The sequence below is a fragment of the Lepisma saccharinum genome, chromosome 25 (assembly GCF_977018435.1).
Source record: "Lepisma saccharinum chromosome 25, izLepSacc3.1, whole genome shotgun sequence".
Classification (NCBI taxonomy): Eukaryota; Metazoa; Arthropoda; class Insecta; order Zygentoma; family Lepismatidae; genus Lepisma; species Lepisma saccharinum.
This window is the reverse complement of record NC_139253.1, coordinates 46,377,913-46,404,878: the sequence shown is the minus strand read 5'-3', so window position 1 is coordinate 46,404,878 and position 26,966 is coordinate 46,377,913. Positions and strand designations below refer to the sequence as shown.

At 38.8% G+C, this 26,966-nt stretch overlaps 1 protein-coding gene across 4 annotated transcripts in view; it reads right to left on the bottom strand.

The window, feature by feature from the left end:
• LOC145978911 (potassium voltage-gated channel protein eag-like) overlaps nt 1-26,966 on the bottom strand; it is a 420,913-nt gene that overhangs the window by 86,964 nt on the left and 306,983 nt on the right. The window lies entirely within an intron of this gene.

The following is a 26,966-nucleotide window of genomic DNA, read 5'->3' as shown; positions in this document are numbered from 1 at the left end:
CCCGATAAGCCGGACTTCGCTTAATCCGGACAGGCACCCCCCCCCCCCAAAGCAGAATACAAGTTTTTAAATGTGGCTAGAAGTCAACAAGAGAATTCCCAAAGAAAAGGCAGTCAACCACTGATGAAATTCTGTTTCCCGCAGACTTTGTACTGTACTGTAGAGTGTATTTAGGCATATGCCCTTTAAATACACCATAATATACGTGTTTTGCTTCTATAAATGGAGTTTTATTGCACTTTCTACTGTTCTTCTAGGTTATTTTAGTTAACCCTGACTTTCGTTAAACCGGGCAACTTATCCCCTCATTAGTCCGGATTAACACATCTGTTTTTGTTATTATTATCCCATTTACTATATAACAGGTAACGCGAGTTGAAGAAGGTTGCATTAGCAATCGAGTCTGTGCTCGAGAGAGGGTTAACTGCGGGTCGTTTTGTGGAGGAGCTCTGTGCGATTTACAAAATGAAAACCATCTTCTTTGCTACGCGATTACCGATTACACTGAGGAACAAATTAAAACTTTTTGTTTTTCCGCTTAATGAAAATAGGTGATCTTTAATAAATCCGGTGCGCTGATTTCAAAAATCTTAACAAAAGTGCTGTATCACGTACCATTTCTGGCGGAAACCATTTTGAAAAATTTTCACCGCACATTAAAAGAAGGGTAAAATATAGCATATTTCTCCAAACCTCAATGTGATAGTGTGAATTTTAGTAATACATTGGTTTCATAGAATACCAAATATGATTGTAAATTATGTAGTTATGACATGCACTAAAATTTGCAGTTGCAGTAAAATAGTAATGATTAAAGAAAACAGTAAAAGTAACGCACCTTCAAAACGTATTTCTGTATGATTTCCGCTTGTAGCAGGCGTGTTGAACATCTGCGACTGTGTTCCAGCAGTAATCCGTTCGTAAACTGGGAGACCATCTGCCTTTATAACGTTTTTTCATTTCTGCGATTTGTTGGTGAAAGAGGTCTCCCTGCTCGTCACTCACTGCATCCAGATTAGACGGGGAAAAGTGTAAATGTGAACACAGAAAGTGTATCTTGAGAGACATATTGCACCTCATTTTTTGTATGTTGCCAGCATACGTTCTACAAGTTCAGAGTAATTGTGAGCCCTGTGGTTGCTAAGGAAATTGCGACACACACCCTTGAACGCACCCCATGCTGCTTTCTCACATTCACTTCACAGTTCTTCAAAATTGGGATCGTTCATTACCTCCCGGATTTGAATGCCAACAAATATCCCATCTTTATTTTAGCATCGCTTACACCAGGAAATTTGCTTCGTAAGTACTCAAACAAGCCTTCACAAAGGTTTTTATTAACCCCAAGTTTATGTGCAGTGGGGGGGGGGGAGTAACACATTGTTGGCGTCGATAAGAGGTTTGTGAGAGACACTTTTTTCTCCAGGTGTGCAACACTTTCTGGGAGGCCAGTGTTTAGTTTTGTAATGCATGTCCTTTGCTCTGCTGTCCCATAGACGGAGGAAACAACAGAATTTCGTGAAACCTGATTGCATCCCCAAAATAATTCCCAGTACCTTCAGATCAGCACAGATTTTCCGCTGGTGGTTGTCGTAGCTAACACTTGTGAGAATCAAAGCAATGATTTCATATGTTTCCTTCAATTCACTCGCATGAGCAACTGGTACTCAAGGTTTCTCATTTCCATTATGCAGAAGGACCGCATTCAAGCTAGTTTTTGACGCATCGATGAACAACCTCCATTCGCCTGATTTATAATTTTCTCCTAACTCCTGCATTAATCCAGTGACATTGTTGCAGTATTCCAGGGACCCATTCATAGAAAAAGGGAAGAAAATTTTAGTTGACGTTTCCTGAATGTAATACTTGTCCCTGGTTCCAGCAGGTTCCACCCATGCAGTCTTGAACCCAGCAGTTCCGCTTCTTTCTATGTAAGGTTCAAATCATGTATTAAATCATTTAATTCTGGCTGGGTGATAAGATGCCGTGTATTCCGTGACTCTTGAAAGTCAGGATCATGTCCGAGAGAAGATATCGGTTCATGTGAGGAAGTTTATCTTTCCTTTTCCAAAGACCATTCCAATGGTGGCTTTGGAACAGGTAATGTCTTATCATGTTGCACTGGTCTTATCGCAGAAGGTAAATTTGGATACTGTAGGTTTTTTTTTATTTTCTTGAAAATCCCGTTACATTAGTTAAACAGAAGTAACAATCAGTAACGTGATCTTGAGGTTCGCGCCATACCATGTGAACAACGAAGGGAATGGATAGATGGGTACAATGTACCCACCCTCGTAAATATCGCGAACATCTACTGCAACAGACATGAGGAGCCCACCCTTTATCTTGGTCTCCGATTTTGCATCCGAAATATAGCTCGTAAGCTTTCTTCACTATTGGTGTAATTGAGTTTCGTTGGGATTTTGTCGTGAACTCACTGCACACATAGTAAAACAGATTGGGTGAATTTACACAGTTACGAGTTATCACTGCACTATTTTCAAATAATACACAAAACAATCGCGATGAAGCACACAACCTAACACACGGGGTGTAAGGGGTGATTTTCCACGTAGTACACCCAACTGTCAACCTCACTTCCACGTTAGTACACCCTGGACTAAAGACTAACGAGGTTCTGGCGACTGGCCCCATGGCCAGTATAATTTTGTTTGTGTTGTCCTTAGTTTTGTCCTTATTTGTGCTGAGTGTTCTTTGCAGCCTCAGCTTTTAACGAAAGTCAGAACATTTTAATATTTTATGATTTTAATTAAGCAACGTTAGAGTTGTTATGTGTAAAGATAAGGGGCTGGACCCCGTATAGTGTGACGGGTGCAAAATAGCCTTAGTGCTGACGCACCCAAAATTTTAAATTCAAATTAAAAAAAAACAACAACATAACACACAACCTACACTTCCAGCGAACAGAACGCAACTGATAAAGACACAGTAGAATAAGTCACCTTGCCTCTTTAACAAAGATTTTTCTCTACTCTTATCATAATATCGGGTAACAAAGTAAAAAACACTGTTTGCCCTTTTGTTGTAGTTACAATGCTTTCTTCATATTACGCAGGAAAAACAGCCACACGTGATGTCTTGAAGAATCCTTGTATATCTTATGGCGAAAAAAAAGCTTTGTCACATTTATTTCAATTTCGTGTTTTTTTCAAAAACTAGACGTGGTGGAGAAAAAAGAACACCATTCTCGTGTTCAGCAAGTCAAAAAACACAGAAATAGGTTGTTTTCCGTTCGCGGCAAATTTCATTGTTCCTCAGTGTTATTATATGGTAGTAAGCAACGTTACATTGCTTTGGAGGGTAGGGAAGAGACATGGCATTTCAAAGTAAACGAGATTCCTTAATTTTTCAACACATATATTATTTTCAGTATTTCAATGATAGGTTCTACATGTTTTATCTTTGAAAACACATTAGGGGTGCCCAGGCACCCCTGGCACCCCCGGTGTGCAAGCCTATGAATAAGACTACATCCAAATGGGTAAAACATTGACTCCACTCCCTATGCTTTAGTCGTCTTGTATCACGAAATTACTAGCCGAAAGAATTATTTAGCAAAATTCAACTGTGCCTTGGTTCTCTTTAAAATTAATTAATGTTATAGTTCTAAGCTCAATTTGTTTTAGATATCCAGAAAATATACAGACGAATATTAAAAAATATGTCTGGTTTTGGATAAGCTGTAGACATATACTGGATAACCAAAATTACACGAGTTTTCCATATTATTTCAGATACATGTGTGAGATGTTCCGTGCATAACCAGAAATGGCAGTAGACATCTAGAATTCTTTATCTGTTGAGAGTCCGATGTATATTCATAATATGGATATATTGTGGATATCCGATTGATATTCTGTGGAAAATATGGCTCTGCTATATAAGTACTGACATTGATTAAGTTCATGTAACAGACTTTCTCACAGATCGTTTATCATTTCCCCGTTTTTAAACACTTTAAACTTGGTATTCTCGGTTGTATAGTGAAATGTCTCTCGAAAAATGTCGTTGATCAAACAGGGAAAATGGTTCCCTTGTAATGGAAGGAGTTTATTGCTATTCAAGAAATCTTATTGAGAAATTGGACAATTAACTTATTGTTACACAAACAGCCATCATGCTAGTAGATACATATTTTAATTTCGATAATGATAAGGAATAAACAAATTTCTGAATATACAAGGGAGAGTTAAATGAAAAAGTCAATTTGTTTTTGTTTCTCATCCAGTAGGTTTCTGTTTGTAGGTTTGCACAAGTTTGCTGCAAGTTAGCACAGACCTATTGCTGATCTACATATATTTTCAACCTTAGTTAGTGCCTGTATACCTCAAGAAGAATGAGTCTTTGGGTTCCACGTGCAGTCACGTATGAGCCACTGCGAAGGCCTTTCCACCCATCTGCCTGCGAACTGAGGCCATTGTCGAACTTTCCATTTGTAAACATGCTTCTGTGCTAAGCATGCAGAGAGATATTGTATTATCATTTCCCGAGAAATTTCTGTAAGTTTTAGTCTGATAGAGGGCGAGGAACCCTTTCTCTTCACTGGTGCAAGGGTGTAGAAGGGGCACCTTCTTAAAAATAGACAAAAATGGCGTTTTGAAGATCAAATGGTCCGTGATGCAGCCATGAGATTGTCTTATAAATAACAGTTGATACCTCATGTAAATGTGAGATATATACAGGGTGTTGCAAAATACCTGTTACAACGCTTGGGAGGTGGTTCGACAAGTAAAAACGAGGAAAAAATGTCATGTGAAAAAATGTCGAAATCGGCACCGTTTGCGAGTGACAGGCGTGCGAAAATCGCCTCACACCATGCGTAAAGTACAATAACTCAAGAAGGAAGAAAGATATCAATGTCGGAATAAAAGAATACAAACAAAATCGTGCCTGACGAATACAATGGTGCAGCAATTGAGGCCCAGTGTAAATTGCGCAAGGTGACTCTCAAAGAAAGTGGGGAATCCCGATGGAAAATATAGGAAATTTACTACTATTTTCTACATAATGTTGAGATCGGAATGTAGGCAGTAAAAAATGACGACGTATGTCCACATGTCCCACTACTGCTGGGACACCGTCCCACACTCGGGAAATAGGAAATTCACTCGAAAATGACGCTATGCCGTCAAATTACGCTCAGATTGATTTCAGCTAATTGGTACAGAAAGCTCCACTAGAGGCGCTGTGAGTGTAGGTCAGCTGTTACGTATTAGTGTTGGTGGATACTACGTAGAGACTGTAGTCGACCGTTGTTTTTCCTGTCTTGTTCTGCGTCTCGCAGCGTGGAGTTTAGTCTGGCGTGTGTGTATGGTTGAATTGCGCTAAGGAATACTGTACGTAGAGTACGTATTCCCGTGTTCTTTCTCGGTTTGCAACAACTGCGTGGACACCTGTGTGACATTACGTGGGTGCTAATCACGGTAGTTGTGATCCGTCACTCGGAGGGAAAGTGCCCGTGTTTCTGGGCAGTTCTCGAACAAGACAATGGTGGAGTACTCTACCCACGAGCTTGCTGATATGCATCTCGTTTATGGAGAGGCAAACCGAAACAGCCGTGAAGCACGTCGTTTGTATCACGAACGTTTTCCCAATAGGCGATTACCAGCACATGCACTCTTTCAAAGACTTGATGCTCGACTGCGTGAAACTGGATCTCTACTACCCCGTAGGTGGGATTGTGGAAGACCCCGCACTGTGCGCACTGTGCAATTTGAAGAGGACGTGTTGGACGCGATACGAGACCGTCCTGACACCAGCACACGTGTCATTGCTCGTACTCAACAAACCCACCATAGCAATGTGTTCCGCGTTCTTCGAGAGGAGGGATTGCACCCATACAAATTGCATAAGGTGCACCACATACTGCCCACGGACTTTCCCCTACGCATGGATTTCTGCCAATGGTACGTGCAACAAACTCTTTCCATTCCAGAGTTCCCAACAATAGTTTTGTGGACCGATGAGGCAATGTTCACCAGGGACGGCATGTTCAATAGCCACAACAGCCACGTCTGGGATATGGACAATCCGCATGCAATCATTGTGCGCCATCATCAACATAGGTTCGCAGTGAATGTGTGGTGTGGCGTAGTAGGTGACCACTTGATAGGCCCGTACATTTTGCCATCTACTTTGTGTGGTGGGAATTATCGGGTGTTTCTACATGACGTATTACCTGAACTTTTGGAAAACGTGCCACTGGCAGGTAGACAACGTATCTGGTTTCAACACGACGGCGCCCCCGCACATTTCGACCGGGGAGCCAGAGCCTTACTCAACGATATTTTCGGCGATCGTTGGATTGGCAGGGGTGGACCTTTACCGTGGCCACCTCGTTCCCCCGACCTCACACCACTGGATTTCTTTGTGTGGGGAGAAATGAAAAGGCTCGTGTATGAAACCCCTGTGGAAAGTGCTGAGGATCTCGTTGCTCGTGTTAGTGCCGCTGCTGGGACAATTGGTGACATGCCAGAGGTATTTGCACGTACCAGACAATCAGTGCTTCGCCGATGCCATCTTTGTCTTGAAGTCAATGGCGGACATTTTCAACAACGTCTCTGAGTATACCGGTGTTTGTGTGAGCCCCTATCAGCACCACATAGTGTCCTTTAGTGAAAGGTACGAGTGAAGATGCTGGATATCGCTGTACTTCATACCGTCGATCTGCATGTGCGGAGGTTGTGCGCTTCTCAGTGGAATCCCTTCCAGATGTGCTGTGCCTGGAAATGTTACATGCCATTGTGTGCGTTTTCTCGCCATTCTCCGTCTTCATTCCTTCGAGGATTACCCACTTTCTTTGGGGAGCTCTCTTGTAGTATATGTACAGCCTAACGACATGTGGCCATTGTTTAACTTTTGTTTTTCGTACTGCAAAGTAGTGTGTCAACATTAAGGGATTGAAAACTTTTTTTTATGATTTTCCAGTATTTTTTTCCATTTGGGATGGTGTCCCAGCAGTAGTGAGACATGCGACAAATTGGTTTCTTTTCTTCGAACCGCAATGTGAACCGTGTACAACAGGAGATTTGCAGTTATTTTCCTATTTCCCGGGTGTGGGACGGTGTCCCAGCAGTAGTGGGACATGTGGACATACGTCGCCATTTTTTACTGGCTACATTCCGATCTCAACATTATGTAGAAGATAGTAGTAAATTTCTTGTATTTTCCATCAGGGGATTCCCCACTTTCTTTGAGAGTCCCCTTGCGCAATTTACACTGGGCCTCAATTGATGCACCATTGTATTCACCAGGTACGATTTTGTTTGTATTATTTTATTCCGACATTGCTATATTTCTTCCTTCTTGAGTTATTGTACTTTACACATGGTGTGAGGCGATTTTCGCACGCCTGTCACTCGAAAACGGTGCCGATTTCGACATTTTTTCACATGACATTTTTTCCTTGTTTTTACTTGTAGAATCACCTCCCAAGCGTTGTAACAGGTATTTTGCAACACCCTGTATATAGTCTGTCCTGTCGGACTATTAATGTTTTAATTTGACTCGTATAAAAATTCAGAAGTTGGAGAAAAAAATCTCCAAATTTATGAACATATTCATGTTAGAGTCTACGACACCTCTTCTGCAGGTCTTCTGATGGATTCGGTAAATTTTATACTCTCTCTATCCATCTGATCTGTTCCGACATTGTCACTCGTTCACATACTTAAACAGTAGCCATCCTCAAGATTGAGGATAGGGGGCTAAGAAAAGACGCGCAACTTTGTAACTGGGGTTGCCTGATTATCGATCGAGTTGTTCACAGTGCGGGTAAGAACCAAGGGACGATGTCCAGGATAACTCGGTTCAACGAGCCAACCCTCGAGGGCAGCAAAACTTTTTTGCTGCAGCAACTTTAGCATTTCATTTGTTCGTATCCTGAGCAACAAGAAGATATTACAAATTACTCCCGTTGATTCCTTCCAGTGAGTTCCAACGTGAGTCTCTCACGTTAACTCTCTCTTTCCCAAGAGATCATTATCATCGAGCAGGATGCGAATTAAACTTGGGTTACGGAAGAAGAGGCGTCTGCCAGGGAATATCATCTACAGCTGGATCAAAGTGTTAATACGCAGCAATATTATTATTATTAAGAAATAATATATAAAGGAGATAAATATTTTTGTTCCGCTCCTTGTTGTAATGAATTGTTCAATTTTTGGAATTTTTACCTGATTTTGCAACACATATATTTTTCCTTTTTCATTATACAGAAAATGTTTCTGTTTTCATAGACCCAGTATTTTAAATAAATTAATATTTGAATTTCAACAAATAGTTCGTCATTTCCATCTTGTTGCGCAAGGAGAGAGAAGAAACTTTTTAATGGTGTAAATGTTTTCCATGTTGTGTACGTTATGCATTAAATTTATTATTTCTTAGTCAACAGTAACAAACACTTAATCATTCTGGACAATAAGTTGAGACATGCAGTCAGTTTCATAGTAGTCAGATATGTTGTTACCTATTACATTTGTGACACATGAAAGTATGAACAAGTTTACACTTCAAAATGTAATGGAATTGTTTTATTACGGTATTAAACGACTATTATTATGGGGAAGGGATAAAGCCTCTCCTGGCAAGGATGATGATTTACCTTTCGTGATTGGGAATAGTTGGGTTTGGTGGTGGGACATCTGCGTTGGTAGCAAGATTCCACATCAGCTTGATGTATAGTGTGTATCATCTTCATCCATAGTTCCTTGTGAGAGATTTTCAAATTTTATTATTCTGGTAATATTTGATTCTAACTGTAGGTGCTTGAGTTTGTTTCATGCAGTGCTACCCTCTCCTCAGGTTCTAACCATAATAAGTTTTGGTCTGGGTGGATAAAAAAATTATGATTTTTATTTCAAAAATTAATTTTCATATTTTTTTTATTTAAATCGATTTTTTTTAAGAAAACACACTTAAAATGTCTTGAATGAGTTTTCGCAGCATACATATATGTTTTTTTTACAGAAATACTTTTTCTAGTAAGTAAACGGCAAAAAAGAAATATATAAATATACATTTTTTTGTTTCTGATACTGTCTATATGAACCTACTATGGAAATATTTGTTGAGTGTGTTAATGAAACAATAAGAATTTCAGTATCTTTTCTTCCACTGAAAATAAAACATCCTCGATGTACTATATAATCATAACTTAAAATATTTTTTATAGTTTTTGTACCTAAATTTTGGCAAATTTTTTAATGATAGTTTGCAAAATATCAGCAGCCATATTTATTTACAGTTTAATGATGACACTATTTACGATTTAACATGATTAGTATTTTGTATATCATTCTACACAAAATGTTTGCTATTCTTGGCCATAAAAATTATTGAATTTTAAATCAAGATAAATTTAAATATGTTTACAGTTTTCCTTTTACATATTACGTGTACAATTTCCTTTCGTATGAGCTTCACCCCATCAGTACACATATTTTGCTTCCTTTCTTGCTCACCGATGGCGCAGTGGTAGCGTCGTTGCCTTGTTATCAAGGGGTCCCGGGTTCGATACCCGGTGGAGGCACATGGCACAGTGGTTCGGATCCCACTTTAAACCGTAGGTCCAGTCCCGATTAGCCCTACTGTGCATAAAGTGGACTTAGAAAACACCAACTCAAACTTTCTTTTCCTTTCTCAGAGCCTAATAAACACCATCAAATGATTACGAGATTAATGTACTTTCACCCAAAGTGATTCTGATATCTATAAAATCCTTATGTACATTATTCTATAAATTATTTATTTAAAGTGATTTAAATCAAGCTGATTTAAATCAATCCACCTTGGTTCTGGTCCTACTATTTTGTATGATTCTTTATTCTCTTATTCTAAACAATGTTGATTGAAATTTAAAAATTAATTTAAACATCTCACTGCCTATGGGTGATTGGAATTGTTTTACATCAGGTACGTGTTTTCCTTCCATATTTCTGATTAAGCGACTCTGAGGCTCTCATCAGTGTATGGTTAAGACTATTGAGCGTGGTGTGTATGTACCCCATGTTCTACATCGAGAATGTGTAAAGAAGCTCTGTTTTACACCCTGTTTGTAATTTCTCAGTACTGCACAATGTAATTTATGCGACGCAATATTGATGCATTCAATTTAACGTTTTGTAAAATTAAATACAAAAGTTTTCACTTTCACTAAGAAGAATTGAAGACTAATTACCCGAAGTAAGAGAAAATTATACTTAAGCACAATCGAATAAAATTTGGTCAATGTGCTCTTCCGGGCTCGCTCGGCAGATACTTCATGGCATGTTTCGTCCGGTCACTTCTTGCAACTTTACATTTCGCGAGAGACCTGTTGAAATATTTCCCCCATAAATTACAGTTTTTGATTTTGATTTGATTTGATTTGCTTTATTTTACTTCACTTCATGTGCCACTTTTGGCTAATTTGCGAAGATGGGAATGAGTGATCATATAATGAAATTGATGAATGGACACACACAAATATCCATGCCCAGGCCAGTATTCGAACCGGGACCCCTGGCGTCGTAGCGCGATGTGCAAATTACAGTTTGGTTTGTGGCCATGAATATTTTCATATCCTTACGTAATGTTTGTTGTAAGAATGTAACCAGCTCCTACAAGCCAAAAGACGAGTCGGGAAGACTGCCACAATGATCGACAGTGTTACAAGCTGTGAAGAACACGCACCATTTGCAGTTTCATTGTCGACATGGTAGGACATGCGTGTTGTTTATGTGACCAGACACCCAATTGCTCTTGTGTTCATTTCTGGCTATATATGCGTTTTGTGTGCGCGCATGTTTGTGTACATTGTTTTATTTTTCAGAATTCATTTTATGCAAAAATTCAGCACGTAATGTTTATCAAGTTGAAAAAAATATCCTTTTATCTTTTTTTGGAACAAACATACCAATCATCTTTGACATATTCATCGATTTTCAGAAGACCGATCCTTCAAGTTATCTGCAGCAATAGCAATGTAGACGAATGAAGCAGAAGCAAAGAATGTGTTGTGAAATTTATCAATTGTTTAATTGTTTATAATTATTCGTCAGAAATAAGTAAATACATCAATTACATATCTGTTGTAGCATCACCAAAACTTCGACGTACTGGCGATGCTACTTTCTCACACGTGAGGTTTGCTACACTGCCCTGCCTTGTTGTCACATCGTGCAGATTTGGACTTTGAAATTTTCGAGTGTGGGCGGTGTTTTTCGCAAATATAATTTAGTTCATACGAGGGGAGTTTTATACCTTTACAGTGCCACATAAAGCGATTGTTCTACGCAACAAGCCCTTTGATCTTGAGATACGCGTACCATTCGTTGGCCATCACTTTTCCTTAATTCCTTAAGTCCACGATGAAAAAACAGCACCACGACAGTACCGCAAGAACTATTCTCCCACAGAAAAGAAACTTTCAGCGAACAATCTATGCATCCGCAAGCCGAAGACAAGCCACACTAACCCGTTGTCGAGGTATCCTTTAAGTCCCGTCAGCAAGAGCGATTACTCCCTTGTGCCCAAAAAACGAAGAAAATGGCGACCCCTCCACTTCACAGGGGTCTTTGTGTGACTCCTTTTCAAAAATACCAATAAGGGAGGAATTTATTTCCCCCAAGGCTTCGAAACTACTGGTCTTTGTAGCTAAGCTTCTAGACATAACGCTAGAGCAATCGATATAACCGAATTAAGCGAAGTTTTATTTTAATTCAACAGGACTACTAAATATGAACAAATAATTAAGAAAAAGGATCATGTCATGTTGAAATCATTAAAGTACTTACACGCGATTGTCTAAATGAAAATTAATCACCCATCTTCATTGCAAAGGGAAGTTGGTTTGCTTCTGTTTTCTGTTTATGCAAAATGTATGAATAAAACGTTTAAAATAGAAAGATTCTTCTTGTGAAATTCGAGTTAAGTAATAAAAGCAGTGTTACCCTGGAAACAGTTGTCCAACAATAAGACATTGTAACGATCGCAACTCGTTCCAACTCGGATTACATTAAAGGCTTGAAGATGTATTACCTGACGTTGTACATAACATCGACTGATATATATATATATATATATATATATATATATATATATATATATATATATATATATATATATACATATATATATACATATATATATATATATATATATATATATATATATATATATATATATATATATATATATCGCATGTATGTGTGTTTCTTGTTAATATAGTAAGTTGGGAACAGTTGCTCGTAGTTCACGATTCTCTCGCTCGCTCGCCCTCGCGTCGGCCAAGGCCGTAAATGGTAAAATCTCCGAAGGTGAGTGGGCCCTTGCTTCTGCTTGAGCCTAAACAATATCCTTAATTACTCATATACATAAAGATGTTAAAGTGTATAAGTTGATATCATTCATATCAATTTTTCAATGTGCTGCACCTCTTCTATGTGAGGCCACACGATATTGATTACATTGTTTCTTTCTTATCTTAGTTTTTAATGATTGATATTCTGTCTTTCCATTTGTACACATCTTATCGAAATGGGAATTATAAAAATACCTAAGTCGAGTTTAACTGTAGTGTAATGAGGAATTTGAATTTTGGTATCAAATAAATTATCCGGAATATAAAGAAAAGCTCATATTGCGTAGTTGTTGGTGAGGTGACAAGAGTAAGTAATATGACGAAAGCCTTCTAGTGTCAAAAATATTGTAATCTTTACTAAACTGAGGAAGTAACGTTCACCGATTCTGGAAGTTGTAATTGATTAGTTTTTCTGTTTCCCTTTGGCAAAACTGTGTCTGTGTATTTAGTTAAAAGAAAGTAAAAATCATTAGTCAGCAAGTTTCATTCTCCCGGCTACAGCAGTTGGGGGCAAATCTGCAACTGTGAATGACACGCGTGTGTGCGCAATACAACTAGGATATTGCTAATTGTGGGGAGAGAAGGGAACCTTGTCTTTGTCTCCACCGTTCAGAGCTTTCTCGCTCTCAAAACGTGGAACCCGAAGGGATGCAACGTCTCTCTAGTGCACTTCTTAAAATAAACTTATACCACGGCTACAGAAATATCTTAATCTCAGTGGATAGGTTCTTTATTCGAGAATTCCAAATAAGAAAGCGTTTTATAGCCAAGAGGATATAGTTAAATGCGGATCTATATTCTGAAAACTGTAAACAATACAGAGAAAATATATAGCGAAGCTTGTATATACATTGAAATATATACAACTATATGCTGATTCCAAATTTACGTCGGTTATATTCTTCTTCTTATATATATATATATATATATATATATATATATATATAAAATCAAAGAAGGTAAAAGGAAACACTCACCGGATAGTAGAAAAATTCAAAATTTTCGCTAATTTCATAGCATCATCGGTGTGAGGAGAAAAAACGGAACCAGTGCGTATAATAAGGAGCGCAACCGTAAGTGCTTCGGGGCGTCTAATTGAACACAGCCCCACCGAGGGACGGGCAAACACAAAGCTGACGATGTTCTCCTCGTCAGAGGTATTAATTCAAATTTTGATCACTAGAAGTCGTTTTCACGTTCAGAAGACACAACGGCGCTTATGGAGAAACCGTACAGTGTTGCCAATACAGCGCTAGCTCATGTCGATGATGAGCTTCCTTCACAATGTAGGTGTTACATATTTTATATAAAATGGTAATTATATGTAATTATTAATATTAATATTATACTGTGAACATTACAGTTCATTAGCATGTAATTTTCCCATTAGATTTAATTTAATACACAGGCACATTTAATATTCATTCGCCTTTCTCTGTAATTATTTCATAGAATAACATTGAGATATGGTAATGTGTTACATATATATATATATAAATTCATTATTGTCTATGAATTTATGTGTACGTTGGAAACTGAAAGGTGATATTCATTTCAGTATTAATGTCGACAGTACTGTAAACAAAAACAAAACAACGTGTATTTGCGACAGCACTAATGTTGCTCACAACAGCAGCATTGGAAATAGCCTAATTGTCAATTATTAGATTAAAGTAATTGCAATTCTATTATAACAAACTGAATGAAGTTAATATTTTTACTGAATGGAAATAAAATAACAACTCGAAAACTTGGTGGTGATTAGCCGGAATACTGCGGTGAGTCGGCTCAAGATGGCCAGACAACGTCCCCTTACTTCGCGCGCGGTTCGGGTTAAAAAGAAACTCCAAATGCATGGAAGTAATATTTCTGGGAACCTTTGAGTGGTTATAAAAGATAATTTCATTATTTTCTTCACAACTTTGTCGCTGGAAGTTATTACTTGGAATTACATAACAAAAAATTGAATTTTCTACTGCACGAATATAAAAAATCTCCACATACTTTATTTGAATATTTTTTAATGCGAATATGCTTTAAAGTATTGATCAATTCTGAGCACTACCATCACCTATGACAATTAGAAAACCGTGTCAATTTTTTTCATAATGAATGCTTAAATTTTACGGCATGTTTGAACGTTAGGAATGAAAACAATGTAAAAATTTTGTTTTCACAGAAAATTTGCGTTTTTAATTTATCTAAAAATATGTAAACAAGTTACCACTTTTTTGTGCTCACCATCGTATTCTCTACAGAATTTCCTGCAAAACTGCAGGTACCGATTTTACGTAAGCTAAATTTGTAAATCGAGAAATTTCACAACAGCGCGCTCGTATTTCCCATAAGAAAAGCATTGTCCATAAGAGGCCATTGTGTCTTCTGAACGTGAAAACGACAATAGGATCAAAAAGGAGAGAGACATTTCTGAATTAATTTGCTCACTTATTACCTTTCCTAATTGTTTCATATACGAGCATAGTCTTAATTATCTTAATTGGCTATATACAACATTTTATTCACTCCTTCTATAATTTTTATACTCTTCCTTTATATATTTTGCATTTACTATAATATACGTATATAATCGCTCTTCTCCGCTCCTAGTTTCTACAATGAACTCTGCTCTTCTTTATATGGCGTGCTGCCATCTATCGTCGCTCTCGGGAAACATTTCTTCCTTGCATTTTTCATTGTGTCGTCGGAACTGGCACGTGACAGGGAAGTAAGTGAAAGTTGATAGATAAGTAAAAGTGAAAGACTTTTTGGTAATCATGGATAGTGACAAGCCACAGCCATAAACGTTGAAACTGAGGTTGGTTTGGTGTATTGACCATAGGAGTGCGCAGACCCTCTGATTAGGGGAGCGGGGCATTGGTGAAAGTTCAATCGGAGAAATACAAACCTCATTTTATCTCATTGCTTTATTGTATTGATGGGTATGGAACAGGGGTGTATCTAGAGCGTGTCCGGACCCGTCGAAAATCACTGTATTAGAAGAATTCAAACTTCCGTCACACCAATGTTCTTTGTCCCCTCCTACATTTCCCCTCTCCGTCAATCCGAGACTATTTTACACATCAACATAGTTTCGTACAGCGGTTTCATTTCCAACAGTCACGGCGATTAGGGGGGCGTGGGAGGCAGTTGCCCTCCACGTTTAGCCACTTTTCCACCCCTGTTAATCCTAAGCCTTGTCTACAAAGAAAAAGTAAACTGTCTTTGCCCGACCCCTCCTGCCGGTTTTTTCAGCCAATCACCGCTACTAATTTCCAATATATGGGCAATTTATTCACATAGAGGTAACACAACTAACAAATAAAGTGCGTGGAAGTGTTAATAACAAGAAATATGCTAGAGAACGAAATTGGATAGTTCAATTTCATAGGAAATAATGTACTTTTCTGCCCCTCAGTAGTTTCTTGGAACTTTCGTCGGCTTGCAAATACTTAAGTTTTTAAAGAACATAATATTGTTTAATAGCGGTGATAAAATTCCTCTACACTAAAAATTATCTCTGTGAGAAATTACTGAAATAACAGTGAGCGAAAGATCCTGTCCTGTATATCGGTGCCACACATGATAGCGAAGCCAGAAGCTCGTTCACCTATTTAAACTCCAGCAGTTCAGGTGTTGCTACAGTGTTCGATGAAGGGTAGAGAAGAAAGACATAGAAATCTTAGAACAACGTAGGCAGAAAGAAGATGAAAGAAGAACAGTGTAGGCACGATTAAAAATTGAAAAGTAGTGTGAGATAGAAATTGCCTGAGCCGAGAAAGCCAGAATGAAATATGTTCTTTATAATTGCAAGTGGCATTCTTATTAGGAGAGAAAGGGTGGCTAGAGAAAGCGAAAGAAGAACCTAAACGTGTAAAACAATGAGCTGAAGGATTTGCTATACGTAAGAAAGAATGAGCAAAAGAATTGACTATACAGAGAGAGGAATCTCAGCAAAAATTTGAGTTGCAAGAGCTTAGAAATTTGGTACAGATTTAGGAAGACGAGAATGAACTAGAGAAACGAAAAATAGAGGTAAAAGAAAAACTAAACTGGATATTATATGGGGACAATTGCAGGATTTGAGTACTGAATTAAAGTTAGATAAAACTAACTGTCAGGAAGAGATTGGAAAGGTGACCGAGAGCTTGGATGAAGGAAAAAGTGAACGTAGTGCAAAAACAATTGGGACCTGCAACATCATGGCAAGGTCAAAAACATCTGCTGGGATTTCGTCAAGTCCAAGAGGTAAAGGAAATAAAGCCATGTGAATGCAATGAAGATCAAGAAAAGCAGCTTGAGTCTGTTGTACACATCTTAGAGGGCAAGACTGATAGGATTGAGAGGTGAGTGAATAAAAAATTCCACTTCCTGCTTGCCGAAATAAAGAAACTCGAAACTATTCTCCGAAGAGAGTGGGGCGAACACAGTGTTTACTTTTCACAGATTCAATGCTCTAAAGAAGCTCGGACTTTGGTTGGCTCAATTTTCCTCTGAAAGACACTTCAATCCAAATTCTACTGTTATAAACCTCACTTTGTGAGGAACGCCTCTTCTGGTGCCTTACCAAAGTAAATGCAACGAAAACATCTCGATTGGTCTAGTAAACAAGAATACTCTCTTAGAAGATGGCTTTCTTATAAGTTGCCCCGCATGTCAGATATAGCCTGCCTTTCGAAACGACAACAAGGAGGGCAAGTCCGTGAAAAAATATCTAAATAACTACATGAAATCATGAGTGTTTGCAGGTGTCAGACAACTATCGCCTGCAATTGCTACCTCCTGTGTTTCCGGGCCAAAGGGTTTGTTGTCAAGAAATATAGATGACCTTTAAGTCTAGGACGACTTTTGCTATAAATTCAGAGAGAAAAGTCTCTGGAAAAAACACTGAGAGGGTTAGGTGCAGCTAGAAACAGGCAATTTAATCGAAAAGTTGACAAGCTTGGAGTGTTTATGCCGCATATAGGATCCTGGGTATAATTCTCAGAGAAATTGGATAGTTTATTTATTTGTCAGCTACCGTACCGAGTGCGAAAATCTCTGTATGTTTCAGGCTCCGAGAGAGATGAAAGAGTTTGCTAAGCTTTTATAGGACTTTGACTTGTTTGATGAGCGAGAGACGAAAGTTGTGGAAGGAATTTAGAAGTGTGTGATGTTGAATTTCGAGCAGCAGTACAACATACAGGTATCCAAGGGACTAGAATATCTGGGGCCGAGAGCGAGTGAGACACCCTGTAGAACGTGACTTGAGCTTAATCGAAGAACTGAACCTAGGAGAAATTTCCAAAGGTACCGATACCGTAACTGGAGGTTTGGAGTCCAGAGAGAAGCTCTGAAAATCAAGAACTGGAATATATGTCCAGATTGTGGAAGTCCTAAGATGGAGAATATGACTTTCAAACTATTAGAGACTGTGCGCAATCAGAGGTCCCAATCATGCCAGACGAATCGGTAGTCACAACACACTCTTCAGCACTCGTAACTTATAGTATCCAGTACACCTGGATATTATTTTCTTCCTTTCAGAAATTGTAATTTGAGAAGTCGACTTCACACGAAAATACCATTAAAATTTTGCCCCAGCGAGGAAGATTTGCAATGATCCTGGGAAATTCTCACCATTTCCATAATAATTCTTTGCTTTATATGCGTTATTTGTGATGAATATTCAGAGTTTCTTGCGATTACTATCAGCGTTATTTCTGTTAACTGTGGAGCATGGACCTAGAGAAGTTGTATTATTTAACTTACAATTGTTTGTATTAACATCTAGCACATGGCTAACATTATAATATGTATGTCTTATCTACTCGTAAGACACAGTTCCGCAAAATTTCACTTGGATGGGTGATTTACGATTTTAATCGGTTGCTGTAGAGATGTCATCATCTGTTCTCGCATGATTCTACGTAGTACACGTTAAGCGGCGCTAGTGCGGACAAAAAATGTATTAAAGAGGTAGGGAAACAGATTTATCTCAGTTTGCTTTTGGGTCGGTCTACGGTAAGATCTCTCTGAAGAAAGTGTGTCCCGCTTTTGCGTTATGGATTCAGGCACGATAAGTTGTCTTTTTCCCGCAGGAGACAGAACGAGGGTTCTACTGTAAGTAATCCTTAAGTCCTCAAGTTGGATTTTGGTGTCGGGTTACATGGTAATCGCTTGCAGTGTACCATCTTGCAACCATTTAGTTACAGCATTGGGCATGTGCTAAACTATACACTTGTATCCATTAGTGAGGATACCATAATACACGATGCGTGTGCTAAACTACACACTTATATCCCTTAGTGAATATATCATAATCCTCGATGCGTGTACTAAACAACACACTTGTATCCCTTAGTGAGTATACCATATTACACGATGCGTGTGCTAAACTACACACTTGTATCCCTTAGTGAGTATACCATATTACACGATGCGTGTGCTAAACTACACACTTGTATCCCTTAGTGAGTATACCATTTTACACGATGTGAGTGCTAAATTACACACTTGTCTCCCTTCGTGAGTTTATCATATTATACGAAGTGTGTGCTAAACTACTCACTTGTTTTCCGTAGTGAGTATATCATTTTACAAGATGCGTGTGCTAAAGTACACACTTGTATCATTGAGTGAGTTTGTCATATGACACGATGCGTGTGCTAAACTACACACTTGTATCCCTTCGTGAGTATATCATAATTCTCGATGCGTGTGCTAAACTACACACTTCTATCCCTTAGTGAGTATACCATATTACACGATGCGTTTGCTAAACTACTCATTTCTATCCCTTAGTGTGTATTCTATATTACACGATGCGTGTGCTAAACTACTCACTTGTATCCCTTAGTGAGTATACCATATTACATGATGTGATTCCAAAATACACACTTGTATCCCTTCGTGAGTTTATCATATTATACGATGTGTGTGCTAAACTACTCACTTGTATCCCGTAGTGAGTATATCATTTGACAAGATGCGTGTGCTAAAGTACACACTTGTATCAATGAGTGAGTTTGTCATATGACACGATGCGTATGCTAAACTACTCACTGGTATCCCTTGGTGAGGATATCATATTACACGATGCGTGTGCTAAACTACACACTTGTATCCCTTGGTGAGTTCATCATATTACACGATGCGTGTGCTAAACTACACACTTCTATCCCTTAGTGTGTATACTATATTACACGATGCGTGGGCTAAACTACACACTTGTATCCCTTCGTGAGTATACCATATTACGCGATGTGTGTGCTAAACTACACACTTGTATCCCTTAGTGAGTATACCATATTACAAGATGCATGTGCTAAACTACTCATTTGTATCCCTTAGTGAGGATACCATATTACACGATGTGAGTGCTAAACTACACACTTGTATCCCTTCGTGAGTATACCATATTACAAGATGCATGTGCTAAACTACTCACTTGTATCCCTTAGTGAGGATATCATATTACACGATGCGTGTGCTAAACTACACACTTGTATCCCATGGTGAGTTTATCATATTACACGATGTGTGTGCTAAACTACACACTTGTATCCCTTAGTGAGTACATCGTAATACACGATGCGTGTGCTAAACTACACACTTGTATCCCTTAGTGAGTATACCATATTACAAGATGCGTGTGCTAAACTACATACTTCTATCCCTTACTGAGTATACCATAATACACGATGCGTGTGCTAACTACACACTTGTATCCCTTAGTGAGGATATTATAATACACGATGCGTGTGCTAAACTACACACTTCTATCCCTTAGTGAGTATACCATATTACACGATGCGTGTGCTAAACTACTCACTTGTATCCCTTAGTGAGTATACCATTTTACATGATGTGATTCCAAAATACACACTTGTATCCCTTCGTGAGTTTATCATATTATACGATGTGTGTGCTAAACTACTCACTTGTATCCCGTAGTGAGTATATCATTTGACAAGATGCGTGTGCTAAAGTACACACTTGTATCAATGAGTGAGTTTGTCATATGACACGATGCGTATGCTAAACTACTCACTGGTATCCCTTGGTGAGGATATCATATTACACGATGCGTGTGCTAAACTACACACTTGTATCCCTTGGTGAGTTCATCATATTACACGATGCGTGTGCTAAACTACACACTTCTATCCCTTAGTGTGTATACTATATTACACGATGCGTGGGCTAAACTACACACTTGTATCCCTTCGTGAGTATACCATATTACGCGATGTGTGTGCTAAACTACACACTTGTATCCCTTAGTGAGTATACCATATTACAAGATGCATGTGCTAAACTACTCATTTGTATCCCTTAGTGAGGATACCATATTACACGATGTGAGTGCTAAACTACACACTTGTATCCCTTCGTGAGTATACCATATTACAAGATGCATGTGCTAAACTACTCACTTGTATCCCTTAGTGAGGATATCATATTACACGATGCGTGTGCTAAACTACACACTTGTATCCCATGGTGAGTTTATCATATTACACGATGTGTGTGCTAAACTACACACTTGTATCCCTTAGTGAGTATATCGTAATACACGATGCGTGTGCTAAACTACACACTTGTATCCCTTAGTGAGTATACCATATTACACGATGCGTGTGCTAAACTACTCACTTATATCCCTTAGTGAGTATACCATATTACACAATGCGTGTGCTAAACTACACATTTCTATCCTTTAGTGAGTATACCATATTACACGATGCGTTTGCTAAACTACTCACTTCTATCCCTTAGTGAGCATACCATATTACACAATGCGTGTGCTAAACTACACATTTCTATCCTTTAGTGAGTATACCATATTACACGATGCGTGTGCTAACTACACACTTGTATTCCTTAGTGAGTATACCATATTACAAGATGCATGTGTTAATCTACTCACTTCTATCCCTTAGTGAGGACACCATATTACACGATGCGTGTGCTAAACTACACACTTGTATCCCTTAGTGAGTATACCAAATTACAAGATGCGTGTCCTAAACTACACACTTGTTTTCCTTAGTGATGATACCATATTACAAGAGTTGGAAAGCCACATTGCATAAATATTTTGGGTTTACATATTAAGAATCAAAGGCCATGAACTTTGAAGTGATATTTTTATGAATCATATACAGGGTGTAACATAAATATATGTCATATATGTCATATTCCTCACATGGAGACCATGAAATAATGTTATATGAACATGTGTCCGGAAATGCGTCATTGACGAGTTAGAGCGCATTCTCGAAAACGTTGCGCACTGTATATGAGGCGAAAAAGCTGTCAGATGCCTCATACCCCACATCTGAACTAGCGGGAAACATGGTGGGAGACATTGGCGTTGACCCCGGTAAAAGGGCGGTGGGCTGTGGCGTCGAGAAACAAATCGTAGTCAGGAAACGCTTTATTGACGCGTTACAGTTCGTATGCTACATACTACACAACACCCCATACCAGAACACGCAGTCCGCATGTAATGTAGTAGACGTTGGTGAACCCCGGATGAACGTACGGAGGAGGGGAAGGTACAACGCGTCAGTTCGGCGGTTCACCACACCCGTGTGACTGCTTGCCCGACCAGCATCGAGGAAGTACTGTCAGTTGTTATGTATTCATCGCGGACGTGGGTGCAGGTACAGTCAAATGTACAGGTATTCAAATGCAGAATTGGCCGATGCCCATTTCATGTATGGGTTAGGAGACGGCAATAGTAGTCGCGCTCAGCCTTTGTACCGCGAGAGATATCCAGAACAACAGTGCCCAGACAGAATGTTTCAGGCAATCCATCGTCGTCTGATCTAACAAGGAACATTCACGCCTGCCACCCGTGACAGGGGGAGGCCGAGAAGGACGAGAACACCACAACCGGAGGAGGAGATTCTACATGCCGTTGAAGGGGATCCGAGTGTCAGCACAAGACAATTAGCAGCCAGACGTGATGTGGACCACATGACTATCTGGAGAGTATTGCGTGACATCCGGTTGTACCCGTACCATTTACAACGCGTGCAGGCACTGTCAGCAGCCGATTTCCCCGCACGAGTAGTGTTCTGTAAATGGTTTCGCCAGCAATGTGACAACCCTGACTTTAGTGCAACTGTGCTATTTACCGATGAGGCCTCCTTCCAACGTGACCAGATTGTGAATTTCCACAATCAGCACGTATGCACTGACGCGAATCCGCACGCGATTGTGCAATCACGTCATCAACACCGGTTCGCCGTCAATGTGTGGGCTGGCATTGTGGGTAATTACTTGGTGGGACCCTATGTGCTTCCCCACAGGCTTAACGCACGGACATACAAAGCATTTTTACGGGACACCTTACCTGTGCTATTGGAACAAGTGCCACTCGATATACGACGACACATGTACTTCATGCACGATGGAGCTCCTGCCCATTTCAGTGTGAATGTTCGTCGGTTTCTGCATCGACATTTCCGTGGTAGGTGTATCGGTAGGGGTGGACCCATTCCGTGGCCTTCACACTCTCCAGACATCAACCCACTACACTTTTATTTCTGGGGTAATTTAAAGGCTCTTGTGTATGCAACACCGGTACACGATGCTGAAAGCCTTCGTGTCCGTATTCTGGACGGATGCGATACGATACGGAATTCTCCAGGGATTCACGAGCGCATCCGGGAGTGTATGCAACGGCGAGTTGCTGCATGTCTCCGTGCACATGGCGGACATTTTAAGCATTTCGAACCTGTTTGTCTGTTACCTACAGATCTGGTGTGCAGTGTTGTGGTGTTGTGTAGTATGTAGCATACGAACTGTAACGTGTCAATAAAGCTCTTCCTGACTACGATGTGTTTCTCGATCCCCCAGCCCACCCCCCAATTTCACCCGGGGTCAACACTAATGTCTCCCTCCATGTCTCCGCCAGTTCAGATGTGGGATATGTGGCATCTGACAGCTTTTTCGAGATTCCACATTACACCGCTTTCGCCTCATACAGAGTGTGCAGCGTTTTCAAAAATGCGTTCTAACTCGTCAATGACGCATTTCCGGACCCATGTTCATATAACATTATATCATTGTCTCCATGTGAGGAATATTGATTGATTGATTGATTTAGTTTATTTTACTTCGCGTTTTGTCCCTCTTGGCTAATTTGCGAAGATGGGAATGAGTAATGAAATGATGAAATTGATGAATGGACATTCACAAACAACCAAGCCCGAGCGGGATTCGAACCCGGGACCCTTGTCGTCGCAGCGCGATGTGCTAACCACTTTTTTTTTTTTTTTTTTTTTTACCACTCAGCCACAGGGTCCGACATGTGAGGAATATGTTCCCCAAGTATTGACATATATTTATGTTACACCCTGTATGTGTCGGAGGTGTAAGGGTTGACCTTTTCAGAAGGCACCCAAGAGTCAACCTCACTTCCACATACTCCAGTAACTGCATTATTGCACGCCAACGAAGCTCTGGCGTTTCGACCTACGACCAGTATAATCCTTGTAGCGTTGTGTGTGGTCCTATGTTATGTCTATATCGTACATGTGTTGAGTGCCCCTTTACAGCCTTAGCTAGATTTTAGTCCTTCGTATAATGTGACGTGTGCTAATAGCCTAACTGCTGGCGCACCCATAAATTTAATTTCAATCAATCAATCATGCACGTGTCGTAGACTACAGTCTTTTTATGTGGACGTAAGTCCATGAACCACACGTAGTTCATGACGCCTGATGGAGCAGGACACCAATTGATGGTATACTAACTTAAGCTATGTTGTAATTATTCTAACATTTATAGTTTCTGAGATACCTGCTTGGACGTCATTGAGAAACCTAGTATTTTGACGCAAACAGGCAACGTGTAATGAAATTACAGTTTACCAAAATTTGTTGTAAGTTGACTCTATGCTCAGGTAGGCTAATCAGGACTGAACCTATAGTTTAAAGTTGGACCGGAACCACTATTTGCTTAGACTGGGATCGACCTTGGTATCCTTTGATTATAACGTGACAGCAGATGTTTAATTAAAAATGACCGAAATGGTGTGTGTATCGTTACTGGGACAATTATGAAAGGCATGTATATTCGTGCTGTATATCTATAGATCAATACATAAAACGCAATCCCCGTCTCAGATTCCCCCGACAGAGTACAAAAACAAATCCATTTCAATGATGATTTTGCTCTCCCTTCGAGTATAATAACGTCTTCCATGGGACAAGATGATTAAAACATTGTGAATTTTTACTTTCGCAGTAGCATCTCCGACGGAAGTTTAATTAAAACTTTTGCCTTGAAGTTATTTACGCTAGTGTGAAGATTTCCTTATTGTTCCACCTTGCCCTTCTCAAATCTTCCCTCATTATAGATACCTAGTAGCAGTCCACGGCCCTGTGAACCCCTTTCACTTTCTTTTCAGAAAATGTTGCCAGTCCACTATTTTCAAATAATAATTCAAAATAACTGTGCACAAATAATTACATCCTAATTTTTCTTAAGTTTGCAACCATGTTTTTCAACTTTAAATTTATGCCGCTAGAGTAGATTTCGTAATTTTTAAAATACTAATTTAATAAAATATGATATCCAGCAAAAAAAGAGGAAGCACTATCAACCTCAGAGTTTCTCAGTTTCTAATTTATTAACTTTTAGTTTGGAACCTTTTTCATTTTTCTATTTACTTTATTGCGATATTCACTAAATTTTAGATATTAATATTTTCCTCTTACAATCTGAAGAAAAACTATTTTCAATATCTTCTATTTTCTGTAAAGAATGGACTATTTTATTTCCTTTAGCGTACTTCTCTTAAGATACCCTCGTTTTGGAATATGGTTCTCGAGCCTTCTTGTAAGCATCAATGCTCACGTGAGGATGATAAATATATATTCAGTTTGAATATCTTAAAATGCCTCCCCCTCCACCACACCTTTCTCGTTCGTTCTCTTATAAATTTTGACATTTTGCAAATTTTCTCTACGTCACATTTGTTCGAGCTAAGGAAACAAATGTTATAGTTTTGGACTTAAAGTATCAAATATGGGCCTTTGTTTAAGCGAGGGAAAAGCCAGTAGTATTGTGATTACGATAAATGCAGTATTATCTTTATGTTACCTCAGCCAAACTGTTTTGAGGATGATGGACGAATCAATGTACCATTTATGTAAATATCACGAGAATTGTGAGATCCTGAACTGAACTTCGTATAAGATCTAGTCTAGATACATTGGAGCATATATTCACACTTATATTTGAGTAAAATACACGGGCTTCAAAATGGCGCAGTCAGCTATCTACTTTGGAAATAGCGTGCCTGAAATATTTTCAAGCATCGGGTTCTACAATTAGACTAACTTAGAAATTTAAAGTCAGTTAAGCTTCTCCAAAATGCAGGGTGCGCAGTATCTAATCCAGTCTTGTATTTAATGACATAGCCTATACGAAGTGAAAAATGGTGAAGAAATGAACATGATCAATATTAATTACCCAAATTCTCGCTCCAAATTTGAAACAAATTAAGAAGCATCTCTAATTGCAGTCTAGTACAACCTATCGTTTGGCAATTCGATTAATATATGAAGTAGTATCTATGCAAATATTTGAATAATTCTATTGCAAATGGAATTAAGATATTAAATGTTGATTTGTTACATTATGTTTTGACACACATGGATGTGCTAGCTGTAATAGATTTATTTTCAACAATTGATGATAATCTTAGTATCCTATTCCAGAATAAAATTGTGGTTTGATGCATATCTGTTGAGCAGTTAGAAAAGAATAGTTCCATATTCTTTTCAAACTGCTCAACATACAGTAAGTAACCTTTCAATATTTACAAAAATGCTTTCCAACAAGAAAATTATTATGTATTTATCTTACCTCAGTATACGTTTAAATTGTTTCATCGTGTTACTTCTGTTTAATAACACCTGGATTAACAACCATTGGAAATGAGAACAATGTGTATTGGAAATGTCTGAGGTTCTTTTGAATACATCGGTACAATAAACAAAGCCAGAATTTACCTGAAATAGCTTACTAAGATGTGCACTAAAGATTAGTATGTACGACTGACGTGAAGATATATATATAAAATGTGATGTTAGTGAAAGTGAGAAACAGTGTGTAGGCATAATGTATAGCAATCTGCTGTATCATATAGCTGCAATGCATAGGCCTATGTGGTAATATGACATATGATACTTGCATGTGATGTGGCAATGCGGTTGTGAAGGTGAATGGGTTCAAGTGTAGAAGGGTAGCCTAAAACTCTGTGAAAGTTATAAATTGCAAAGTTTGTAAGAGCACATGAAGTTAGCACAGCGTACAGGTACAGACGCTTTGGGTTTGTAAAAAATCTATTGAAACTCAATCCAGTCCTCACAACCCGTAAGTGTCCGTGACTGTACATGTATCTTGTGATAACCAAATTTCAATTAAACTTTGCATAAACCTTGCATAAAAATATTTAAATAACCAATCAAAAGATACGGATGACGAGATATTTGTTTAAATAAGCGAAAAAATATTGTTCATCAGCGCCAATTTTCATTTTAGCAATTCTTACTAAATCGAGCACGTGTGTTTAAACTTACTAACTAATTTAGTTAAAAGTACC